Consider the following 27,897-nt stretch of genomic DNA (forward strand, 5'->3'; position numbering starts at 1 on the left):
GACGGTTGGCTGTGCTTGTGGAGGTTAGGACTGCATGAGTGTGGGGTGGATGTGGTGACTCATGAAAGAGGAGCACACAGCAAGTGCTGCCAGTTCCCAAGCAGGGACAGGTTCATTTCGTTGAGGCGATCAAGAAAGGCCTCGTGGAGAATGTGACGTTCCAGCTTGGCATGGAGACATGAGTGATGATGGACCTAAGGAGAAAGACCAGGAAAGGGGCCCTGCAGGCAAAAAACACGTCATGAACAGAAGCAAAATAAAGGGAATGTCCATCTTCCCTGGTGGCTCAGACGGTAAAGAATCTGGCCGCCAATGCAGGAGACACAGGAGACGGGGGTTAGATCCCTGGGTGGGGAAGATCCCCTAGAGAAGAGAACAACAACCTACTCCAGTATTCTTGCCTGCTAAATTTCCTGGACAGAAGAACCTGGCAGGTTACAGCCCATGAGGTCGCAGAGTCAGACACTACCGAGCAACTAACACACACAAGACACAGTAAAGGGAAAGGGTTACATTCTGCAAACACAAGCAGTGCATCCTGGCTAAAGGACAGAGACAGAAATACAGCTGGAAGGTAAGGCGCAGGTTAGCTTGTGGAGGATTTTAAACTCCAGACAAGCTAAGGGATTTAGACTTTAATTAGCATGGACATTCAGAAGAAGCCTTGGAGTGCTTCTTAAGGGAAAGTCATCTCTTGTGAGTAAGGCATAGGTCCCAGTCGAAGGTGATAGTTTAATAAATTTCTATTACTATAATCACAGAAAAATCAATAACTCTACAGTGTATTCCACGCTGGAATCATGTCTGCTACCTGTCAACAGACCCAAGAGAAATGGCTTCTGGCCACTAGAGTTGAAGGGAAATGTGTTTATCAATGCTTAGTTTCATTTATTACTGCTACAGGGGGTTGACAAAAAGAGAAGGCGGGCTCAGAGGAAAATTACAAGGGTGGTAACATGGCTCAAATCATTTTAAGGAAATACAGAAATATTGTGTTCTCTCAAACTATCAAGACACAACATCGAGTCACTATTGAAGCCCTTCAAGGATTTAGAAACTGAAAGGGATACATGAAATCCATCCAGAGGTTCCCAAATCAGACTCCCCCGGGAGCAGTTATTCACTCTTTCACATAACAGCTAATTAAATAAAAATATTTGAGGGTACAAAGTCAAAGAATCCGAAGACTTCATAAAGCACTGAAGTTACACACAACTCTCACTTAGCTTCTGGTAATATTAGCCAGGGCTCTTGCAGCTAGTAAGTGACAAACTCAACTCAAGCCAGCTTAAACAGAAAGAAACTAATTAACTCATGTAGCTGCAAAGCCTAGGAATTCCGACAAACATAATTCCAGGTGTTCAAACGGTGTAACTGTTCGCTTTTACCATCATTCACGTCTGCTTTTCTCCAGGTTGGATTTATTATTTTCATAAGGAATAAGAATAGCCACAGCAATTCCAGTTTATGTTAATATTATTAATATATTACCTTTATAACTTATGATCCCCTCCAAATTAAAATACCATACCTCTGTGTCACACATCACGTTTTCCAGAATGCTTAGAGTGGTCTGCTTAAAACACACGATCACTCCTTAAATTAATCACAATGGTCAGTTAGAAAATGTTCAGCCTGCCCACCTTTATTATTAAAGGTAACACCCTTGTGCCAGGGTATCATAACAACCCTGAAGTCTCAGAAACACGAGAAGCTTATTTCTTGACCAAGCAAGAGTTCAGAATGAAAGAAAGTGAAAGTGACTCAGTCATGTCCAACTCTTTGTGACTATACAGTCCATGGAATTCTCTAGGCCAGAATACTGGAGTGGGTAGCCTTTCCCTTCTTCAGGGGATATTCCCAACCCAGGGATAGAACCCAAGTCTCCCATATTACAGGCAGATTCTTTACCAGCTAAGTCACAAGGGAAGCCCAAGAATACTGGAGTGGGTAGCCTATCCCTTCTCCAGGGGATCATCCTGACCCAGGAATCCAACCAGGGTCTCCTGCATTGTAGGCGGATTCTTTACCAATTGAGCTACCAGGGAAGCCCAGAATGGATATTCCTAATTAGCAGAGGGGAACCCAGTTCCACACGGTCAAGCACACGTGTCTGGACTTTACATTTTGGAAAAGAAACAAGATTTGATGTCTTTGTTCTACAAATAATGAAGGTATATCATACATCTGAAGGATCACAGTTCCAGATCCAGAACAACAACTTGTAGGCTGGGTACCCTAGAATACCTCTCTTCATTTGATCTGAGAGTCGCCTCCCTCATTTGTAAAATGAAAGCATCAGGCCATGTCACTACTTTGCTCCAAATCTTTACTTTTTAAATATCAATACAGTGTATGTATACAGTACTCAGTACTCCTTACAAAAATTGATGCATCTCTTCAAAATAAAGTTGAGACTCACTATGACATAGTGAAGGGGATGGAGGGAGTGAAAAGACTGTGGGAGTTTGATCCTAGCCTACCTGGTATCAAAAACAGAGATGACGCTGTTCTCACAAGATAGAAATAATGTTTCCTACACCCACATCTTGACATATGGATGTGGATGGTTTTGTGATGGGAGTGTGATAAGTTATTGTAATTTTAAAGTTTATATAATCTTGTGAAAGCCTTATTCTCCGAGTCAAGCTTGGATGAGAAAATGGTACCAATAAGATCTCCTAAGATTCTGCCATAAAATACCTTATTCATCCTATGACTCCAGTGAACTGTAATTACTGGTAACAACAAGGGCTCCTGGGGCTTGAAATATCTAGACTCTAAACCAGTAGATTCTATTACCTAGCATAGATCATGTGTCAATAAATGTTCAGGAAAGGAGGGAAGGAGTAAAAGGGAAAGGGGAGGGAGGAGACAGAAGGAGGGGAGGGAAAGGTTGGTAAGTTGAAGGTCATATAATGGTCGGAAAGGCTTATTTCAGTGCTTACCGCACACACACTCCTAGGTATTCACTTACCCTTTGCTGCAACCATAAAGCATTTCCATGTGCCCAGAAAACTGCTTTCAGCAACCTTCCCCCATCAACTGCTTTCAGAAACCTTTCCCATCAGAGGTGAAAGGGAATCGTGGTAGGAAATAAAAACGCCCATTAAATATATTCTTTTCTGGTTGTAGTTTAATCGCTAAGTCGTGTCCAACTATTGCGACCCCATGGACTGTAGCCCACCAGGCTCCTCCCTCCATGGGATTTTCCAGGCAACAGTACTGGAATGGGTTGCCATTTTCTTCTCCAGAGGATCTTCCTGACCCAGGGATCAAACCTGGGTCTCCCACATTGTAGGCAGATGCTTTATTGTCTGAACCATCAGGGAAGCCCATAGTCTTGTCTGCGTGCACCCATTTTGTGCAGATTACATCCCCATGTGTGTCTGTCATGGAGATCAGTTAGGAAGGAAATGTTTTTTGGGTTTTTTTTGGTGAGCACCCCTGTAATGTTTAAATATCAGTCAAAGGGGGTTAAATGCTATAACAACTCCAAATGTAAGTGACTTAACATAGTAACAGGCAAGTTTTCCTATCACAGTCTAGACTGGGAGATGGCTCACTCAGTGACTCAAGCTCCTTCCATCCTGGGACTCCACAGTCCTCTAAGTCCTTGGAATCCTCCCAGTTCAGCTATAAACTTGGGACAAAGAATGGAGAATCACTCACAGGAGGTGGGCCACGCCTAGAACCGCCTAGAATCTGCCAACAGTCCATTGGGCAGAACTCAGTCCCACGGCCCCACTTACCTGCAAGGAAGGCTGGGGATGTGATCCCGCTGTGCTTTGGAGAAAATGGAAAATGGTTTCACAACAGTCAGTCTGTGACACAAATTACACATCACTTCACCACTAAGTCCAGATTTGTGCTACATTTCTGTGACTTCCAATGCCAACAGATTTTTTTTTAATAATTTTGATGCTGGCTACAGTCAGCACTTCCACCATCCAACTCCCAATTCACTAGGACTGTTACAAAAAACAGTAAAGAATAGTTTGGGGTTGCCAAGGTGCACATCCCACATTGACCAACCGGTAGATCCTGGTCTCCAACCCCATCTCCAGCCACAGTCTAGGTGGGGGCTCCAGAAATGTGAGCAGCCTTTATAACTGAGCAGCTGTTTATTTCCTGTTTCACAGAGCTTCCATGACTCCTCCCTGATATTTCTGCTTGGGAGTAAATCCAACCGTCCTACTTATCATACCTATGAGTTTGAGCAAACTCTGGGAAATACTGAGGGACAGAGAAGCCTGGAGGGCTGCTGCAGTCTATATAGCCAGAGAGTCGGAAAGGACTTAGCGACTGAACAACAATCTGTAATACGAAGTAACGTCCATTTACTTGTAAGACCTCTTCAGAGAACCCTTCCAGTTATAAAGAAAAAGAAAAAAATATCCTCTTGGACCAGCTCAAGTAAAAGGGTAGTTGGTGGTAAATATCCTTTGATATCTCATGGAAATCCAGGGAAAGCTGAGCAACCATACCTCAAAAAGAGCAGACATTGAAGAAGCTCCAAGGAGCAGCTACTCTTGGTCGCCATCATTCCTTCACCTACCTGTTTCCCTCATTTTCTCCCAAAGTCTTCTCACTTCTTTCTTGATCACACTTCCCTGAGCACCATTCTCTCAATAGTTGGTATGTATACGTTCCCATAATGACTGTCCCAACACAAACATTATGTGACCTTTAAGTACAAATGCTACTGGCAAGTCTCCCCCAGTCCTTTTTCAAATTTCCAGAGAGTAAATAATTTTTAAAGCTATTACACATACATCATGAGTCATTAGCTATATACTGTAGGTTTCCCCACCTACCCCAAGAGTTTCCCACTCCTAGCTGTATTCACAGTGGCTGAGGGGTGAGGCCTTGAAGCCGGTTGTCCATTATCTGAGACACCAGAGAACCAAAGCATTCCATTTCCCAAGTTCTCACCAGCTGAGACCAGCACAAGGGACAAAACCAGCATTAAGTTAGCACGCCCTCCTTATTACTGGTACACCTAGGCTGCAAATCACAGTTGGGCTTCCCCACGTCCACCTTGTCTCTAAATTTAACCAATTACAGAAGCAGAGAGCCTAAAACAGAGAAAGTACAGGCAGGCCTAGGTGGAAGCGGGCTCCTTCTGGCTAATTACCAAGGGGAGAACAGAAGAGAAACCAGCCCACCCCCTTGAGCACACACTCTCCAGTACTACTACTAAGTCGCTTCAGTCGTGTCCGACTCTGTGCGACCCCAGAGATGGCAGCCCACCAGGCTCCCCTGTCCCTGGGATTCTCCAGGCAAGAACACTGGAGTGGGTTGCCATTTCCTTCTCCAATGCATGAAAGTGAAAAGTGAAAGTGAAGTCGCTCAGTCGTGTCCGACTCTTAGCGACCCCATGGACTGCAGCCTTCCAGGCTCCTCCGTCCAGGGGATTTGCCAGGCAAGAGTACTGGAGTGGGATGCCATCGCCTTCTCCACACACTCTCTAAGAAAGAGTAAAAGGGAAGTGCCTGGTTCTGGCAAACTCTTGGAGACCACACTGGCCATTGGGAACAATCTTATTAGCCATTTCTCCTCCCAAGGAGAGAGCCAAGTAAAGAAGTGAAGGAAATGAAGAAAAAAAAAAAAAGATTCCTCTCCAGAGTTCAGAAGAACAGACATGCTGCTTAGTAATGTGGACTGAAAAAGATAAGAGCTCCCCTCTACTGATTGATCAGGGCCTGGAGGCAGGAGCTCCCTAGTTTTGGGGCTTCCAGGACCCACAGAGAACTGAAAATCTCATTTTTCAAATGAAATCCGAGCAAGGCCAAGCAGAGGGCAGGAGGAAAATATCAATGATATTTAAAACCCTATATAATAAGAATCCTACTGTATTTCCCTTTTGCTTTGAAATTGAAATCTATAAGGGGAGGCAACTGGGATCCAGAGGAATTTCAATGCCAAGAGGATATTAATCAGAAGAAAGGTAAGCAATCAGCATGGCCACCTGGGCATTCCCAGTGGAAAGGCACTGGGGAAGCATTCAGAGTTGCTGCCTCTGCTGCTGGACTCACAGATTGAGAGCCATTTCTTTGGAGGGTCAGGAGGGAATCTGATCTCTTACCTATCTGCCCTGCGTTGGGCAGGCTGCGGGGTTGTCAGTAAAAGAGTTCAATTCCCTGAACACCCCCCTGCAAAAGAATTCCTTCTCTACTTACGGCCTGAATGATTTGTCTTGGCATTTGCCCACAGTGGTGATATTACTAGTTCTAAACAGGCTCTTGACACACAGAGAGCTCTGCCTGAACAGAGCACCCTTGTCTGCAGAGGGGAGGGATAAGGAAGTGCACCATTCAGGGCCAATATTCTCCTCTGGTACTCTGGGGTCCACTCCAGTGTACGTGCAAAGGAACAACCAACTCCCCAAAATCATATGCTAAAAAGAGCACTGTGGGTCTCTGACAATGTGGGAAAAATGAAGTAATTCAGTCATTCTTTTATTTGCTCTTCATTCAACTAGTAGTTATTAAGTGTCTACTCTGTGCCTGCAGATCTTATAAAGTTCGTATACACACCAAGAATCCTTTATAGACTGAATAATATATTCCTTTGCATATTCATGAAAGACTATTTTTTAAAGTATTTAGTGGAAACAAAAGGCCACTCTTCTGCTGTCTTCTCACCTCCATCCTGCTCCAAGTCTCACGTATCTTCTCTTGACGTCTATTCCTCGAGTGATGTCACCTAATTTCGTGGCTTTCAAAGCTATCTGTTTCAGATGCTTTCAAAATTTCTATCTCTAGCTCAGACCACCCCCACTGAACTTGAGCCTCGAATATTCCATTCCCTGATTGGTATCTACATGCTTATGTCTCTGGGCTAAACATGCCCCAAACTAAGCTACTGATCATCTTCCACCAAGCATATTCCTTCCATAGTTTTCCTTATTTGATGAATGGTTACATCATCCCTCAAGGTGCTCATCCAAAAAGCTTAGGACATCTTTATACCACCTCTCTCTTAAATTACCAGAAGTAACCAATCTCAAATTCCATCAGTATTACATTCAAACTTATAGAGACTCCAACCAATTCCTACCCCTTTCACCACTAAACATCTCTGGACCAAGCCACCTTCAACTCTCACATGGATTATCCTGTCTCCCAACTTACCTCCCCAGTTCTGTCCTTGATTCCAAGACAACGACCAGAGAGATCCTTTAAAAACATAAATCAGATCAGTTCACTCCTGTTTCAACCCTTCCAACAGCTTCCTCTTTCATGCAGAGTTTTGGTTTCCCCAAATGTGCATAACAGATACAAACATCTCTACACAATGAGGGATACAAATAAGACCACATATCCTTTCAGTGACCCTTAAGGCTCTTCTTGATATGAATTACATCTGTCACACTCCACCCTACTCCTATACATTTGCTTTAATAAAGCCATAGCAGTCTTTGCCCTTCCTTGAAACAGCTAAGCAGACTTCTACCTCCAGGCCTCTGCACTTGATGTTTCCCCCTCCAGGGACACTCTCCTCTAAATTAGCAGTATGGTTCACTTCCTCACTTCCTTCTGATATGTCAGATTACATATAATATTTTGTATGAAATAACTACTCTCCTTCAAGACTCCTTACTCCCTTCCCATGCTTTATTTTTCCCTTTGCTGTATTTTTTCCTTATACCTTCACCATATTACATAACAGAGTGCTCTTGTTTACTTCTCTCCATAAAAGCATAACTTTGTTTCATTCACTGGGACATTCCTAGCACCTAGAACAGTCCCTGAAAAAGTGAAAGTGTTAATCAGTCTTTTGGAGCCAGGCTCCTCTGTCTATGGAATTCTCCAAGCAAGAATACTGCAGTGAGTTGCCATTCCCTTCTCCAGGGTTCTTCCCAGCCCAGGGATCAAACCCAGGTCTCCCACACTGCAGGCAGATTCTTTACCATCTGAGCCAACAAGAACAGTCCTTATAGTTACAGTCCCATAGTAATTCCCCAGTAAGGAAAATGTATGCATTACTTGATGCATGAATAAACTGTTTCAGAAGCTGGTAACAATATTTCTCTTAGAAAGAGAAATAACTTTATTGGTAAATACCCTAATAAGTCTTTGAGACAGAAGGTGAAGCCTTGGGGTCATGGGTGTAAGTAATAGCCAAGGGAACAAAGAAGAAACTCATAAAATAAGAAGAATTTGGTTCTTCTTGTGAAATGGAGGGATAAAAGAAGGGACGGATAAAGTAGGGGGAGTTATGGAAATGGTGTGCGTATGAGGACCAAGAGAGGTAAAACAACCAGTGGAAAAACTCTACAAGGTAAAAAACAAAACTTATTATAAACAGAGGTATCCAATGTTCAGTTTGAAGTTGTTTTGATCAACTTCTCATGTTTCCTCAATGCATGAATCTTGTCACACCTGTATATCACCTTATGCGCCTCTTACATAGGCATGGCAACAGCTCATAATACTGAGCTCTTTCACCTGGGCAGATTGAGGGATCCAGGCAAGAGGGGCAAGAGGCACAATCAAAAGACTAGAATCTGAGTCCTAGTGCAATCACAGATTCGGACACGACTGAAGTGACTTAGCAACAGCAGCAGTGCAATCACTTCTTAACTATAACTCTGCGGGCATGGCTCCAAGCTTTGGTTTTTCCAGACTATACAGCTACACACACTGGAGATACAAATACAGTCACATCACTTCTATCAGCTTTATTAGCAATAAAGCCAGTATCTCCTCCCTCTTGAATCTCCTCATTCCCATGAATTATCCAAGAAACTCAAGGGGGTTCAGTTCAGTTCAGTCGCTCAGTCATGTTCAACTCTTTGCGACCCCATGAATCGCAGCATGCCAGGCCTCATCAACTCCTGGAGGTCACCCAAACTCATGTGCATCGAGTCGGTGATGCCATCCAGCCATCTCATCCTCTGTCGTCCCCTTCTCCTCCTGCCTGCAATCCCTCCTAGCATCAGGGTCTTCTCCAATGAGTCAACTCTTCGCATGAGGTGGCCAAAATATTGGAGTTTCAGCCTCAGCATCAGTCCTTCCAATGAACACCCAGGACTGGTCTCCTTTAGGATGGACTGTTTGGATCTCCTTACAGTCCAAAGGACTCAAGGGGTTTAGAGGCCTATAGAAAGGTTTTTCTTACCCAAGGGAATGGAAAATAGAGTCTGATCAGCCAAAAGGCCTGCCCTCATTTCTTTGCTGGAGCTGGTGCTTTACCAAAATTACCGTGGATCCACCACTGTGATATCAGCAGGGAAACACTGCTTCAGATTTCAGCAGTCTGCAGTCACTCTTTGAAGGAAGTCTCAATCCCTTTAAAGTTAGGCTCAACCAACAAAGCTGCAAAGTTGGAATTCTGCCAGGTACAGATCTAATAACCAACACTTGTAGTTCCCAAATTTAGCCGCTTTCCAAGGAACTATCCAGCCCCGGGAGCACTGGATCACTCTAGTTTGTTTATCTCTGTTTCTCCAACCCAGAACCACCTGTTCACTTTCTTTCCTGACCCAGGAAACGGGATGCTTTTCTTCTGATGCTCTCAAAACTGAAAAGGTCTGATTACAGTCACTGCCTCCAAAATATGGAGCTGCTCGTCTACCCTTTTTTTAATTTGTTTTTGATGAGGAAAATACTATAATTTGAATGGGAGAACAGGCATGCCTGAATCAGACAATTAACAGAGGAAACATAAATGAAAAACAACATGGGAAAATGTTCCAAATCATTAAAAACCAAACAAATTCAAAGTATAAAAATAACATTGAATTCTTCTCATATTACACTAATGAAAAGTAGAACAGTTAATATTCACAAGCATACAATTAAACAGTCCCATGTATTACTTGTCGAAATGTAACTTGACAAAACTCTTCTGAAAAACATTTGTTTATATGTTTGAAAGTTTTAAATATTCTTAAATTTACAACCTCCTAGGCTCACTAATAGTTAAACATCAATTAATTAACATTTGAGTATATTTAGCTAAGAATATATCCATCCATTTATTCTTCCTCTATACATTCATCAACAAACTTTGATGCATTTTCAAATTAACTTTAAGTCTCATCTCTAAACATTTCAGCATATATATATAATTAACTAGTTTTTCCACCCTTTTAAGAGGGGCTTCCCAGGTGGTGCTAATGGTAAAGAACATGCCTCCCAATGCAGGAGACATAAGAGATGTGGATGTGATCCCTGGGTCGGGAAGATCCCCAGGAGGAGGGCATGGCAACCCACTCCCGTATTCTTGCTTGGAGAATCCCAAGGACAGAAGAGTCTGGTGGGCTACAGTCCATAGGTTTGCAAAGAGTTGGACACAATTGAACCAACTTAGCATGCACTCAGGGATTTGAGAAACACAAACCCCACCACCCTAAATAGGATAAGCCTCTATGGCTTTAAACACATTATGTATGGATGTGAGAGTTAGACTATAAAGAAAGCTGAGTGTCAAAGAATTGATGCTTTTGAACTGTGGTGTTGGAGAAGACTCTTAAGAGTCCCTTGGACTGCAAGGAGACTCAACCATCCATCCTAAAGGAAATCAGTCCCAAATATTCATTGGAAGGACTAATGCTGAAGCTGAAACTCCAATACTTTGGCCACCTGATGCAAAGAACTGACTCCTTGGAAAAGACCCTGATGCTGGGAAAGATTGAAGGCAGGAGGAGGAGGGGATGACAGAGGATGAGATGGTTGGATGCAATCACAGACTCTATGCACATGAATATGACCAAGCTCCCGGAGTTGGTGATGGACAGGGAAGCCTGGCATGCTTGCAGTCCATGGGGTCTCAAAGAGTTGGACACAACTAAGCGACTGAACTGAACTGAACCCTTCTAAAAGGATGCTCCCTATGTGATATTAAAGTCATTACTCCAAACAAAAGGGATCAGCATGTGTTGATTCCAAGCTGATTTGCTAGAAGCCAGAAAAAAACTCTCTTGGGAGCCACAGCACTGTATGTCCAACTTTGTTTTTGAAGGATTATATGTAATAATGTGAAAGTGCCTCATTAATCATGGTGCATTATACTGACATTAGTTGTAGTCATAAACATGGATGAAAAAGTCTAGCACAGCGCAAAGAATATCAGCCGCAGAGAAAAGCAGACCAGGAAAAGAACCCAACTCTGCCATTCACTATCTTTGTGCAACTTTGTGTAAGTTACTTAACCTCTCTGAGCATTCATTTGTGAAATCGGAATATTATATGAATATTATAGTAATAATATTCATATATTACAAATACTATAGTAATATTACATCAACAATGTTATATTGATAATTATCTCTTATAGTTATAAGGAATATCAATCGAAATATCAGAGGCAAACTGTGTTTGATTCAGGCAGGGAGTAACAAGTCCTCAAATTGTGGCCATGATTATTATATTTATAGCTCCAAATGATAATGTTCATTAAATACAAGATATAATGAAACCTATTTATGCCCATACTGCATCTGTGCACAGGTACTAAATCACTTGTGTGCCCCTCTGGACCACAGCCCACAAGGCTCCTCTGTCCATGGGGTTATCCCAGGCAAGAATACTAGAGTGAGTTACCATGCCCTACTCCAGGGGATCCTCCCTACTTTGGGAATCAAACCCAAGTCTCTTATATCTCCTGCATTGACAGGCAGGTTCTTTACCACCAGCACCTGGGAAGCCCCCAGCTGCCGGTAACACAATTAAGCCTTGGATAACACAATTGAGGCTTAAATAACACGATTAAATAGGGTGGTATGTTGCCAGAACTGTGCTAAAAGAAGGCAGCAGGTGGGGTATTTGTATTCAAGTGTTCACACCAGCGACATAACAAACTACTTCCATGCTCAGCAACTTACAACATCAGCGTTTATGCCAAAGCTCAGGAATGTGCAGGTTGGTCGACTTTGATTCAGCTGATATGCTACCCTCAGCTGCAGACTGGATCAGCTGCATTATCTTACTCTGGATCCCAGGCTGAAAGAAGAGTGGCTACCAGAACCATGTCCTTCCTATAACGGGTAACCAAAGCATAAGGGGGCAGGCCCAAGCACACAAACACATTTCAAGTCTCTGCTCCCATCGTCCCTGCTAACATCCCAAAGCAGGTCACGCACAGCTAAGTTCAACACCAGTGTAGAAGGGAAGTATAGAACGCTACAGTGCTATCCACCAAGGGAGGAATATTTTCAGAACAATAATTTGAACTGTCACATCAGGTCTCACCAACTCCAGAATCCAAGCTCTCACTCATTGTCCTGCAAAAACCTCTGTTCTGAGCCAGCACCTGCCGAACCAAATCATTATTGAACCTCTCACAATGGATCTGCACAGGTTCCTAGGTTGTTCCTTTTACTTATTGTGTACAGTCACCTGGCTTGGCTCTTCCCATCAGCTGAGAAAGCCCAGCTGGAGGGTAAATGTAAAGTTGATAGCCCATCACTCCATGCTCATAGCAAAAGCCAGACTGTGCAGCCCCAATAAGCAACCTGCTGGGTCTACAAATTTGCCATGCTTCGCTCTGTTAAAACTTTATTGGGCACAGTATGGTAACTCAATTAATAGTGAGAATGACACAGGGAAGTGTCACTGGAATTGCAACCAATTATTTTTTCCTTAATATCTTTTTAAATCACAAGCTGACCAAGCTCAACAGGAGCCATGTCCTTCCACAGGGCATATTTAGTCTGTCTCTGCCTTCCTCATTAGCCTCCATTGCCAGGGTCCATCAAGCTGGTCTATGTCACCAGCTACAAGCCTTTCTCTTCTCCCAACAGCAGTACAGCTTCCCCCCAAAGGAGCTAATTGAAAACACAAATCAGGCTGTTTGGCAGGATTTTTGTGTTGCTGGTAGATTTTTGTTTTGTTTCCTATAAATCAAAAATTTGCTGATTTTATTCCTCCTTCTTACAGTGGTCCTGATTTAGAAAACACAAACAGAAATGAACCCTGAAGTCAACCTGAATTACCACCTAAAGAAATGCATGAGGACGGATTCAAAACCACCAACAAGGGTTTTCTGCCCTGAAAAACCCATAGGTACCTTGCCTTCCTGGACTCCAGCTGTTCCATCAGACTTGACATCTTCAGTTCAGATTTGGAACTTGTTTGGCTCACAGTAGTCAGCTAGGCTGCACATCCTCAGCTAAAGGTCAAATGACGACTAACTTTATGCATAAGCAATTGGCTTGCCCATTTGTGATTTTTTTTTAATTCTACCATACATAAAGTTCAATCTAGACAAGTCTCATGACTGGGAGTTGTTCCAAACCTTTTAAGCTAAAGTCCAGATAGGCAGGGGATGACTCTCTATATTAAACACATATTTGTCAAGATTGAGCAAGTCCGTGTCCTCAGGAAAAGAGAAAATATATGTACATAAGAGTTTCTCCCAGAAACAAACATTCCATCTTGTCTCTTGGGGTTGGATTCTGAACATTATAGACTGAAGAACAGCCCCCTGAATGGATGCTGCTATACTTGCTGAAATACTGCAGGATCAGCCCTCCCGGATCCTGGTATTCCTTCTCCCCACTCAGAAGTACAGATAGACGCCCCATTGTCTCCAGTCAAAGCAGATTGAAACTGTCTTCCGGCCAGATCCCCATATCCTTATGGCTAGTTTTGGGGTTAATATTAAAGTGCTAATGATACATCTGGTAACAGGTCACCGTAAAAGCTTCAGCGAGCTCCACGTGGTCGGAAGTTAGTCCATAAGGTTATACCCAGAGCCAGGGTTCCCAAGCAAAAATCACATTAAGTGATCCACCTTGGCTTGGAATTTGCCAGGCACACTTTCAACCGCAAAACTCAGCTTGCTGTGCTCAGACTGCTGAACCGGGTGCCCTTTTTATTCCTCGGTGGCTTCACGGTCTTGTACCAACTGAATTTCTTTCCTTGCTCCGCGGCTCCACTGCTTCAGCGGTGCTTCAGCAGCGCTCTAGTTCCCAGAAAGATCCACTGGAGGGAAGACGCCACTGTTGGTCTAAATGAATATGGGCACTAACCCATCATTCTTCCCAGGCAGGGAATGCGTATACTTTGTCACTTTCAGCCCTACTCCTGAAATTTCTCACCTGCGGTGAGATGAGAGTAAGGAACTCAAACTGAAAACACTTGTCACTTTTGGCACTATGTTGACATCTAAGGAGGCCTCACGAGTGACAATGTTTATAGTCTTGGAAGCGAGGGGGAAAGGGGGTGCTGTGTTCACACGCTATAAGGAAAATAATTATTTACCTTAACAGTCATTTTGCTTTCCCCACACTAACGTTTCCTTCTGTGGCAGCTGCCCCACCAGGCCTCAGGGCTCAGAGAAGCGCATGCTCAGCTTCCATTTCCGTTTTCCCCTTGCAGAGATGGGTAGGGGTGTTAAAGGCACCGCCCCAGGTCCGCCCGGCTCAGCAAGGCACCTGCGCTCAGTTTAGCCAATGTTTAAACGGCGGCCTTCTCCGGTGGTTCCCCAGGTGGCACTGGTGGTAAAGAATCCGCCTGCAAAGCAGGAGATGTGGGTTTGATCCCTGTGTTGGAGAGATACCCTGGAGCCAAGCATGGCAACACACTCCAGTATTCCTGCCTGGAGAATCCCATGGACAGAGGAGCCTGGCAGGTTATAGCCCTTAGGACTGCAAAGAGTTGGACAGGACTGAAGCGACTTAGCAGGCAAAGTGATGGCAATTTAGTTACTTGGGGCTTCCCAGGTGGCTCAGTGGTAATGCATCCGCCTGCCAATGCAGGAGACTTAGGAGACACCAGTTTGATCCCTGGGTTGGGAATATACCCTAGAAGCAGGCATGACTACCCACTTCAGTATTCCCGCCTGGATAATTCCATGGGCAGAGGAGCTTGGAGGGCTACAGTCCATGGGGTTACAAAGAGTTGGACACAACTGAGTGACTAAGCATAGCACAGGGAAGAGCAGAGTCTGCATTTCTAGTAGATTCCCAAGTTCTGCAGATGCTGCTAGTTTACAGACCGCACTTTAGGAACCACTGCTCTGATTTCAGGCGGTTCGAGAAGAAACAGGGTGGGGGGAATGGAGAAGGTCAAGACTGAGGGCCATCCCCCACCTCCTTCTCCCGAACAAGAACTCTGTGCTTCAGGCATCCTGCTTTAGGATGAGATTTCCGCTGGGTGAAGTTTTCTGCACTGAAGTAGTTGAAAAACCACTTCTCTAGGTGAAATCGATGTGTGAGATTGTGCAAACTAAATGCAGAGAAACAGTGACATCAGTTCAGTTCAGTCGCTCAGTCGTGTCCGACTCTTTGCGACCCCATGAACTGCAGCACGCCAGGTCTCCCTGTCCATCACCATGTCCTGGAGTTCACTCAAACTCACGTCCATCGAGTCAGGGCTGCCACCCAGCCATCTCGTCCTCTGTCGTCCCCTTCTCCTCCTGCCCCCAATCCCTCCCAGCATCAGAGTCTTTTCCAATGAGTCAACTCTTTCATGAGGGGGCCAAAGTACTGGAGTTTCAGCTTTAGCATCATTCCTTCCAATGAACACCCAGGACTGATCTCCTTTAGAATGGACTGGTTGGATCTCCTTGCAGTCCAAGGGACTCTTAAGAGTCTTCTCCAACACCACAGTTCAAATGCATCAATTCTTCAGCGCTCAGCTTTCTTCACAGTCCAACTCTCACATCCATACATGACCACAGGAAAAACCATAGCCTTGACTAGACGGACCTTTGATGGCAAAGTAATGTCTCTGCTTTTCAATATGCTATCTAGGTTGGTCATAACTTTCCTTCCAAGGAGTAAGCGTCTTTTAATTTCATGGCTGCAATCACCATCTGCAGTGATTTTGGAGCCCAAAAAAATAAAGTCTGACACTGTTTCCACTGTTACCCCATCTATTTCCCATGAATTGATGGGACCGGATGCCATGATCTTCATTTTCTGAATGTTGAGCTTTAAGCCAACTTTTTCACTCTCCTTTTTTCATTTTCATCAAGAGGCTTTTTAGTTCCTCTTCACTTTCTGCCATAAGGATGGTGTCATCTGCATATCTGAGGTTATGGATATTTCTCCCAGCAATCTTGATTCCAGCTTGTGCTTCTTCCAGCCCAGCGTTTCTCATGATGTGCTCTGCATGTAAGTTAAATAAGCAGGGTGACAATATACAGCCTTGACGTACTCCTTTTCCTATTTGGAACCAGTCCGTTGTTCCGTATCCAGTTCTAACTGTTCCTTCTTGACCTGCCTCAAGAAAATTAGAAGCAGGAAAGCAAAAGCTCTCTTTTCATTTATTCAGCAAAATCTGAGGGTTACTATTAATATATGCTGAAAGGTTGTGCTTGTTGCTGAGGTGAAAAGACAAACCAGAGCCTTACTCGGGGGGACTCACATGTATAGCAAGGTAAATATGCAAAGCAAATGAATGCAACTAATGTTACACAGGGCTTCCCTGGTGGCTCAGCTGGTAAAGAATCCACCTGCAATGCAGGAGACCCTGGTTCAATTCCTGGGCTGGGAAGATCCCCTGGAGAAGGGAAAGGCTGTGCACTCCAGTGTTCTTGCCTGGAGAATTCCATGGACTGTATAGTCCATAGGGTCGCAAAGAGTGGACAGGACTGAACAAATTTCACTTTCACTGCTACATAGTTGCTAGGACAGAGGTCTGTTTATGGAAAACATAATAGTTTATATGTGGCTCACAAAGAATTTTCTCCCTTCTCATTAGAGAAAACTTTATGGATTGCTCACAGTATACTTCCCCCAAATCCCAGATTTGATCTCAGAATACTTCTCAACCTATTACTCTAGCACTGAACCACAAGCAATTGATTGAAGTTAGTATTCAAATGGAAGTAAGTGGGCTATTACTGATTTAAGTTCCAGGTGGGAACAGTCTCACAATTCAGCCTCAGTTCAGTTCAGTTCAGTTCATTCACTAAGTCGTGTCTGACTCTGCGACCCCATGAACTGCAGCACGCCAGGCCTCCCTGTCCATCACCAACTCCCGGTGTTCAATATAGATGCTATATACAGAATGTTTGCATTCCCTCAAAATTTTTATGTTGAAAACGAATCCCCAGTGTGATAGTATTTGAATGAGATCTTGGGAGGTGATTAGGCCATTAATGGGGACCCCTCATGAATCGGATTAGGGCTTCCCAGCTGGTGCTAGTGGTAAAGAATCTGCCGGCCAACGAAGGAGACGCAAGAATTGCAGGTTTGATCCCTGGGTTAGGACAATCCCCTGGAGTAGCAAATGGCAACCCACTCCAGTATTTTTGTTTGGAAAATTCCGTGAACAGAGGAGCCTGGCAGGGTATAGTCAGACACTACTGAGCACGGGCATAGGATTAATGCCCTTATAACAGAGGCTCCAGAAAGCTGCCACACCCTTTCTGCTATCTGAGGACACAAGGAACCAGGAAACTAGTCCTTATCAGTTGCTGAATCCACCAGTATCTTGATCTTGTAATTCTCAGCCTCCAGAATGCTGAGAAATGAGTGTGCGCTCTTTCTAAGCCACCCAATCTGTGGTGTTTTGTTAGAGCAGCCTGAATCAACTAAGACAATAGGTTTAGGAAATAATTCATAGGGAAGGTGGTGCTTGCTAAGATCATGAAAGATGAATATAAGATACACAGGAGTTGAGGTTGGAGAAGAGAGGAGGTGGTGATGGGGTATTCCAGCTGCACAAAGGGATGAAATTCATTAACAGGATTAAGAAGTGGATGGTGGGATCTAAAACTCAATACAAATGAAAACGTCTACAAGACAGAAGCAGACTCACAGACACAGAGAACAGGCTTATGGTTGCCAAGGAGGAGGGCCTTGGGGAAGGGAAGGATTGGAAGTTCAGGATTAACAGATGCAAACTATTACATTTAGGATGGATAAACAGCAAGGTACTACTGTGGAGCACAGGGAACTATATTCATATAGTTCAATATCCTGTGATAAACCATAATGAAAAAGAATATATACACACATATATGTATGCATGTATATATACATATAACTGAATCAATTTGCTCTACAGCAGAAGTTAACATGACATTGTCAATCAACTATTCTTCAAGAAATTTTTTTTAAAAAAAGAAGATGGTAAGTGGAGCCAGCATCTATAGACTATGCCTGCATAGATTTCATGTTGGAAGGAAAATAGATTATTAGAGGTGCCTAGAAGTGCACACAGGGTCAAGGGACAATTTTTTTCAACTTAACCGGGTCATATTTATGAGCTATGGAGAAGGACATAGAGAGAGAGAGCTTTAAAAACAGGAAAAAAAAAATAGAAAAGAAAGGGAATAACACATGGAGCAAGTCCTCAGAGGAGGCTGGTACTTCCTCGCAGCATAGCCTTGACATCGTCTATTTCCAGTCCTAATAGAGAGGCTGTGATGAAGGCAGGACTCCGCAGCCACAGAAGAGGAATACCAGCGATCACATCTGAGGGGAACCAAGGCTGGACCACAGAAACATGCCAAGAATGGCTTGGGGTCGGAGTGCCAAGGGGTTAGTGAAGTCAAGAATAAGAAGTTTTCTCCTTTGAGCTGGCGAAAAAAAAAAAAATAGTGGTCCGGAGGATTTCTAAAATAAAGAGGGAACACATGTCCAATGGAATTTTCACTGCCTCCCAACAAAGGTTTGTATAGGAAGACCAAAGAATTTTTAAAAAGCTGGGATGACATAGAAGCTTTGTTTTAAGATCATGACCAATCCTTAAGGAAACCAATTGCCCAACCATTTTTAAGGTTATTTTTTTTCCTATAATGGAAGTAACTAAACTGTACCAGGCAATGTGCTAAATGCTTTCTATGTGTCATCTCTTTTAACTTATTCCTTATGAGATATGAACTATCATTACTTTCATTTTACCTCCGAGGAAACAAGCTTGCAGCCGTTAAAGCACTTGACAGGCTTGTCTGAGACAGACAGCTAGGATCTGAACCCAAATTGTTAGCTCCCAGGGCACAGACTTCTATCCTATTCACTCTATTCACTTTTATCAAAAGCACCTCTTGTCCCACAAAAACACAACCCCTTTTCACTGAACACAGATGGTTTTAATTTTTTCCCCTAAGCATCCTTCAAGGCCCATCAACATTGAAGGAAGCCTTAAGGTCAATTAGTGGTACCCTGCTCTGTCCATCCCTAGAGTCCCCAAATACTTCACACTTACCTCTCTTGGAGCTCTCAAGCATTTGATGCCGGTCAGTCACATGTGAGTTTGCATCTGTTATTAGCTTGAAGCAAGGCATAACAGAGCAGACATGGGCTTTGAAGTTAGTTAGAACCGGTTCTTCCGCAGATCATTCTTCCGTAGATTTATGAACTTAGGCAAATATTTTCATTAGTTTTTTGGTGGATTTTTTTTTTTTTTTTTTTGGCTGCACTGAGTCTTTGCTGCTATGTGTCAGCTTTCTCTAGTTGTGGAGAGCGGGGTCTACTCTTCGTTGCGGTGCACAGGCTTCTCTTTGCAGTGGCCTCTCTTGTTGCAGAGTGATGGCTATAGACACGTGACCTTCAGCAGTTGCAGCGCTGGCTCAGTAACCGTGGTGCACAGACTTTAGCTGCTCTGCGGCATGTGGCATCTTCCCAGACCAGGGATCAAACCCATGTCCCCTGCATTGGTAGGAGGATTCTTAACCACTAGACCACCAGGAAAGCTCCTCTATGAGTTTAAAATAAGGATAATGCCAAGAGGAAATGGAAGTAAAAATTTAAATGAAATAAGATTAGGTTAAGACCTGACAGAGGGTACTCAATAGATAAATAGAAATGTTTATAACTACTTGCGTAACTGTGCAGTCAATGAAAGGCAATTTTATCTTGACCCACGATTGCTCTATTCTGAAATTTTCAGATAGCAACATTTCCTTAAAAGATAAATTCCAAGGAGCATATTTAACCTCCCCTTTTAAGAAACAGGAGCTTTTTGTAAGCACATGTTTACAAACAATTAAAATATTCCTTTAAACATCTAATAGCCATCAAGATAGATCCCCTAAGAGCTTGTCTTTCCAGTAGTTAAACTCGAGTTACTATAAGATTTTTAAAATCATAAAACTACAATTGTCTTGAAATGGTTGAGAAGTGCTTAACTCAATTAGATTTCAACCTCTTTCCTCTAATTTATCTCAATGAGTAAGGTTTTATCACAATGCCCATAGTGCAAGAGTAAAACAAGGAAGACACAGAAATCTCAAATCCAAATGTTGTTGCAGGACCATAGCAAAAGTCTCTTTCAGATTAACTGTAGGATAAAGGGTTTCTAAAGGAGCCTGGAAACAATCTCTGTCTCCAGTAAACACATCATCCTCTGAGGGTATATGGAGAGTGAGACTGGCCATGTGAGTGATGGTCATGTGGGGTTTCATTATATTCTCTCTATGTGTATAGGGTTGTTTGAAATTTTCCATGATTAAAAAAAAAAAAAGGTTTAACAAGAAGCCAAAAATAGCTATTTTTTCATTATCATCCTATCATTATTTGCTAAATGTATCGAGCTTTCTAGGTTCAACCTCTCTCTTAATTCATGAAATTACTAATACTTCCTTTTGAAGAGGAGGAAACTTAAGCTTAAAGAGATTTACATAGATTTCTCAAATTCACATTCCTAGTAAGCCACAGATTTCAGGACCCCAAATTTTTACCAGTTCAAGATATTCAAAAGGAGAAAGGGGGAAAATTGGTATCCTCCAGGGGAAAGAAATGTCTCCTTCTTTGTGAAAACTGTAAGCAGCTTCAAACAAAGATGAACCGCGCCCCACCCCCCAACCCCGGCCCCCGCTGCAGTCTAGCGTAATTTGACAGCTGGAGACCCATATGAGGCCCGTGGACTCCTGGGGAGTGGAACCAGCAAAGCAGACCCCAGCAATAACTGGAGATGGAGCTGGCAGAAGCAAGAAAACAGCACTTCCACAGGGATCTATCAGAAAGGTAGATGAATCAGAAAATTTGTCGAATCAGAAAATTCAGAATGTGCTTGCTGTGGGCAAAAACTGGAAAAGGAATGAATAAGCCACCCTAATGGAGACTCACCCAGATGTTTCTTCTCCAAGAAAAAGTGTGAAGTGAGTACTTTTCTCCGAGTTTCAAGAAATGCCACGAGCAGACCCAGGTGAAGCATGTAACCCAAGGTCTCACAGATAGAGCAGGGTATCCATGTGAGTAGAGGAAGAGGGTGGGCATGCAGAGCCCCAAGTCAACCAGGAATGCTCGGTGACAAAGTGAGATGCTCACGTCCATGCCTTGCGTCAACGTGCAACAATTTATTGAGGAAACATTATGTTCAGCTCCGTGCTAGATGCTCAATACAATAGTGAAGAAGACAGATTCAACCCTCCCAAGTCAATGGCGGAAGCCAACAAAATGAGTAAAGGAAAAATTAAATAAAAATTTTAAATTCTAAGTACCACTGTGTTTGTTTTCTAGGGCTGCCTTAACAAAATATCGCAAACCATATAGATCAGTTCAGTTCAGGTCAGTCGCTCAGTCACATCCGACTCTTTGCGACCCCATGGACTGCAGCACGCCAGGCCTCCCTGTCCATCACCAACTCCTGGAGTTCACCCAAACTCATGTCCATTGAGTCGACGATGCCATCCAGCCATCGCATCCTCTGTCGTCCCCTTCTCCTCCCGTCTTCAGTCTTTCCCAGCATCAGGGTCTTTTCCAATGAGTCAGTTCTTCGCATCAGGTAGCCAAAGTATTGGAGCTTCAGCTTCAGGGTCCGTCCTTCCAATGAATACTCAGGACTGATTTCCTTTAGGATGGACTAGTTGGATCTCCTTGCTGTCCAAGGGACTCACAATTCTGGAAGATAAAAGTCCCAGATCAAGATGTCAACAGGTTGGTTTCCGGGGCCTCTGTCCTAGGTTTGCAAAGTCCCGTCCCTCTGTGTCCTGTGCTGTATCCCCTTCCTCTGCGTCCCACGGCTGTCTATGTGTTGTCTGTGCTCTAATCGCCTCATACTAGGACATCAGCTGTATAGGATTAGAGCCCATGCATATGACTTCATTTTACCTTAATTGCCTTTTTAATTACCTTTATTACCTTTGGCCCTCTCTCCAAATACAGTCACATTCTGAGGAAGTAGGGATTGGGACGTCAACACACAAATTGTGGAGCAGGGGGACACAATTAAATCCTTGACAGCCATGAAATTGGAAAACAAGGTGCTGTTCTCACCTCTTTGGGGAAGTCCTGTCCCTCCAGCCTGAAGGGTTAGACGCTGACTCTTTCTCATAGCGTGGGACACTTCCTCTTCATGCTGCCTTCACAGTAGCAACTTTATGTTTCCTTGCATGGATATTCCTTAGTCTTCTTTCGTCTCCTCACTGTAAGCCCCAAGAGGGCAAGAATCTTTTCTGCTTTTGCCCCTCATTGTATCCTTTAACACTTCCAAGTTAACAGTGCACGTCATAGAACAGTGGAGATACCTATGAATGTGTTCAATAAAAGGGATGAATGAATGAATGAAGATCAAGATTGAAAGCAATGTTGGGATGGGAGGTAGCATCAAAACTGAGACCTGAAGCATGAGATGCACAGCTATCTCTGGGGATAGTAAGTGGGAGAAAGACAACTCCAGCCAGAGGAGAGTATGTGTGAAAGGCCTGAAAAAAGAACCTGATGTGTTATGACATATATGTTTGACACTGTTGTATGTTAAACAATGTGACATTGGTGTAAGATTATCTTGTGTTTCCGATACTCTTATATATGCTGAGAAAGTTTGGAAGAAAGGACCAGCAAAATCCTATGAAGCTAATCACTTTAGGGAACTCAAACAAAATGAACCAATGAGGAAATAGCAGGGATCAATAATTCCTAGTTTTGTCCCCAGTCTCAACCTAGGAAAGTATCTCTCTTAATCAGAAGTGAGCCCTCCCAGATTGCAAAACATAGCAATCATCAATCTGTAGGAATCCAACTACAGTGAATACCCTGTGAGTATGAGACTTTATTACAATTTTGCAGCTAAATTTTGTGTGACTTTGGACTCAATTTATTGTTACTGTACGTGGGTTTTTTAGAGCACCGAATCTGTTCCAGGAATTCAAATGTTGCTCCAGTGGTTCTGAAACTCCTGCAGAGGAATAATTCTTTCTGTGTGTGCACATAACTTTGAAAGACTGCTTACGCAAAGCCTTATGAGTCTTCATGGAGAGCTGCAGTTGGTAAGATAAGCAATAAACATGTTTAAGCTTCTGCTCCTAAATTACACACTACTGGAAATACATAAATGTGTGCATCTTTCATTAAACACACATGCAATGCACTGATCACTAGGGTAAGAACAGAGTCCAATGGTCAAAATATCCCATATTTGAGTCCTAACCTTGACAGTAGTCAGCTGTATGACCTTCATTACAACATCATCATGATATAGTCATGTGTGTGTGTTTGTTTCCATTACTAGATTATATTAATAATTCCTTAAGAGCAGAGGTTGCATTTCATTTTTTAAAATTCTGTACCAGCTCCAGCACTCATCAAATGAATGTTGGGTGGCTAGATGGAATAAACAGTACCTGTAATGACAGTTCAGTTCAGTTCAGTCGCTCAGTCGTGTCCAACTCTTTGCGACCCCATGAATTGCAGCACGCCAGGCCTCCCTGTCCATCACCATCTCCCGGAGTTCACTCAGACTCACATCCATCAAGTCCATGATACCATCCAGCCATCTCATCCTCAGTCATCCCCTTCTCCTCCTGCCCCCAATCCCTCCCAGCATCAGAGTCTTTTCCAATGAGTCAACTCTTCGCATGAGGTGGCCAAAGTACTGGAGCTTCAGCTTTAGCATCATTCCTTCCAAAGAAACCCCAGGGTTGATCTCCTTCAGAATGGACTGGTTGGATCTCCTTGCAGTCCAAGGGACTCTCAAGAATCTTCTCCAACACCACAGTTCAAATGCATCAATTCTTCGGTGCTCAGCCTTCTTCACAGTCCAACTCTCACATCCATACATGACCACAGGAAAAACCATAGCCTTGACTAGACGGACCTTATTCAGCAAAGTAATGTCTCTGCTTTTGAATATGCTATCTAGGTCGCTCAGAACTTTTCTTCCAAGGAGTAAGCGTCTTTTCATTTCATGGCTGCAGTCACCATCTGCAGTGATTTTGGAGCCCCCCAAAATAAAGTCTGACACTGTTTCCACTGTTTCCCCATCTATTTCCCATGAAGTGATGGGACCAGATGCCATGATCTTCGTTTTCTGAATATTGAGCTTTAAGCCAACTTTTTTGCTCTCCTCTTTCACTTTCATCAAGAGGCTTTTTAGCTCCTCTTCACTTTCTGCCATAAGGGTGGTGTCATCTGCATATCTGAGGTTATTGATATTTCTCCCGGCAATCTTGATTCCAGCTTGTGTTTCTTCCAGTCCAGGGTTTCTCATGATGTACTCTGCATAGAAGTTAAATAATAGACAAGTTAAGTAATAGACAAGATAGGTATTATCCTGCTTTGTTGTTGTTTAGTTGCTAAGTTGGAGAAGGCGATGGCTCCCCACTCCAGTACTCTTGCCTGGAAAATCCCATGGACGGAGGAGCCTGGTAGGCTGCAGTCCATGGGGTCTCGAGGAGTTGGACACGACTGAGTGACCTCACTTTCACTTTTCACTTTCATGCATCAGAGAAGGAAATGGCAACCCACTCCAGTGTTCTTGCCTGGAGAATCCCAGGGACGGGGGAGCCTGGTGGGCTGCCATCTATGGGGTCACACAGAGTCAGACACGACTGACGTGACTTAGAAGCAGCAGCAGCAGCAGCAGTTGCTAAGTTTGTCTGATTCTTTTGCAACTCCATGGACTGTAGCCTGCCAGGTTCCTATGTCCATGGGACTTCCCAGGTCAGAATACTGGAGTGGGTTGCCATTTCCTTCTCCAGGGGATCTTCCTGACCCAGGGATTGAAACCACATCTCTTGCATTGCAGGGGAATTCTTTACTGCTGAGCCACCAGGGAAGCCCTATTTTTACCAGTGAGTTAACTGCAATAAAACAAGTGCAAAATGTACCCAACTGAGGTGAAATGATATGATATTGATGATAAATTCAATAGAGGGGAGAGAGTAAGGCAGACTAACTTGTCTCCTAACTTAGCCAAGGTGGTAGTCGACTCATTTAAGAACACCTCTGGTTTTTGCATGTAAGCTAACTGGCAAAGAGGCAACAAAGAATGAGAGGTTATGTGATACCTGCTCTGGTTCTCCTCTTCTCTGGTTCTCTTCTTCTTCCCATTCAATCTCTTTAGAACATATCCATACCCAGCTTCTGCTGTAAAAGAAAGTAATAGCTTCTTTGTTTTTTTCAACTGTTATATTTTTTTCAAACCCGTTATTTTCACTTGGTTCCATTTTGGAAGATTACTAATATCTTCCTTTATTTCCCTAAGCGTATTTGTCATACTTCTGTTAAATTTTCTTTCTATCTGTTCAAATAATTTTTCTTCAGATGGTAACTCTTAACCAGATTTGTGTCATCTCTTTTGTGGGGAAATTTTTCTACTCTGGTGGCTTGTTATTTTGGCTGGTGAATTCATGTTCTCCTAGGGGTATCAGCGAGTTCTTCTGGCCACACACATTGAGAAAGGCCCAGAGGTGAGGCCATGTCTTTGTCACAACAAAGATTAAGGATGACAAGATGATGAGTCACAGGGTAGAAAACCCCAGCCCTAGAGTCATCATTCTTTTTTTTCTAAGTGAAAAGTGAAAGTCGCTCAGTTGTGTCCGACTTTACCACCCCATGGACTATATAAATATAGTTGGATTCTTTACCAACTGAACTATCAGGGAAGCCCCAAGGGTAAAGAATCCGCTTGCAGTGCAGAAGACCTGGGTTCAATCCCTGGGTTGGGAAGATCCACTGGAGAAAGGATAGGCTACCCACCCCGATGTTCTTTCCTGGAGAATCCCATGGACAGAGGAACCTGGCAGGCTACAGTCCAAGGGGTCATAAAGAGTCAGACATGACTGAGTGATTATGCACACACTCACTTTTTATTTTATATTGGAATATAGCCAATTATGGAGAAGGCAATGGCACCCCACTCCAGCACTCTTGCCTGAAAAATCCCATGGATGGAGGAGCCTGGTAGGCTGCAGTCCATGGGGTCACGAGGAGTCGGACACGACTGAGCATCTTCACTTTCACTTTTTGCTTTCATACATTGGAGAAGGAAATGGCAACCCACTCCAGTGTTCTTGCCTAGAGAATCCAGGGGATGGGGGAGCCTGGTGGGCTGCCGTCTATGGGGTCACACAGAGTCAGACACAACTGAGGGGACTTAGCAGCAGCAGCATAGCCAATTAACAATTTTGTGATAATTTTAGGTGCACAGCAGAGCTACTCAGCCATACATATATACATGTATCCATTCTCCCCTAAAATCCCCTCCCATCTGGGGTGCCACATAACACTGAGCAGAGTTCTCTGTGCCATACAGTAGATCCGTGTTAGTTATCCATTTCAAGTATAGCAGTGTGTACATAAGAATCACCATTCTTGATTGCTGCCACCTCACCAGAGAACTCTGGCCAGAATTTCACCTTTAAATCCTTATGCTATGCTATGCTATGCTAAGTCACTTCAGCCGTGTCCAACTCTGTGCGACCCCATAGACAGCAGCCCACCAGGCTCCCCTGTCCCTGGGATTCTCCAGGCAAGAACACTGGAGTGGGTTGCTATTTCCTTCTCCAATGCATGAAAGCGAAAAGTGAAAGTGAAGTCTCTCAGTCGTATCCAACTCTTAGCGACTCCATGGACTGCAGCCTACCAGGCTCCTCCATCCATAGGATTTTCCAGGCAAGAGTACTGGAGTGGGGTGCCATTATTTAGGAACAAAGACTTTTGAAATAACTCTGTTAGGGGAAGCACACTGATTGAAACCACCCACCCTGGCCAGGTACCATAGTAACCATTTGCATGAGTTGTTTTACAACAGGAGGTCCTGCTAAGGAACACAAAACTAATAAGCCACCACCAATCAGAAGAGTTCAGGAAGGGTCAAAGGAGACACCACATGTCCGACCACCTCCCAGAATCCTTCTCTCTGGCATCCATCTTGGCTGAACAAGGCGTGCACCACCAGGAAGGACTCTGAGTCACAATAATTGGCTAAAGACAACCTGGAAACTAACCCCATTACCATAAAACCTGAGACTGCAAGCCATGTGGCAGAGCTGTTCTCCTGGGTTCCCTTACTTTACTGCTCTCCACCCAGGTGCCCTTTCCCAATAAAATCTCTTGCTTTGTCAGCACATGTGTCTCCTTGGACAATTCACTTCTGAGTGTTAGACAAGAGCCCAGTTTCGGGCCCTGGAAGGGGTCCCCCTTCCTGCAACAACTCCACCTACCCCACCCCACCAGGTGTCACTTTTGGATCACTTAGAGCGGAAGTCAGTGAAAGCCCACAAGACTCCGGGAGAGATTTTTACCATAGTCGTGCAGAAGAATTTAGACAGAGGTCTTGTCCAGGAAGAGAAACATCACCAGCGGTAACTACAAAGAATATGGCTAGGTGTAGCAAAACATGGGGAAGCTTGGCAGGGCGTAAAGATCAGAGTCTCCGTGTCCCAATGTCTCTGCCTGACAACGGCAGACCTTAGCCCAGCACTGGAAGAATTGGACGTCAATTTATCTTAAGGCAGAGGTGGGGAGAGGGGTGTTTCCTTTTCACTGTTGCAGTGAAAAGGAAAAAAAAAAGAGGAACTTTTTTCTTTCCCTTGCTTAAGAACAAAGAAGGTAAAGAGGACAGTGAGCAGGCCTGAACATCCCTAGTTTTTTAACTTTAACTGCTCCTAACCCTGCATGTCTGTAACTAAGTTTGCTTTTCTGCCCCCTAACTGTGCAGGGGCTACACTTCACACCTATTTTCCTTCGACTCTATGCTAAATACATCCTATATCTGGTGTTCACCCTTAGAACATCCTTCCCCTTGTAGTTACATATTAGAAAGAAGG

The sequence above is a fragment of the Ovis canadensis genome, chromosome 15 (assembly GCF_042477335.2).
Source record: "Ovis canadensis isolate MfBH-ARS-UI-01 breed Bighorn chromosome 15, ARS-UI_OviCan_v2, whole genome shotgun sequence".
NCBI classification, from domain to species: Eukaryota; Metazoa; Chordata; class Mammalia; order Artiodactyla; family Bovidae; genus Ovis; species Ovis canadensis.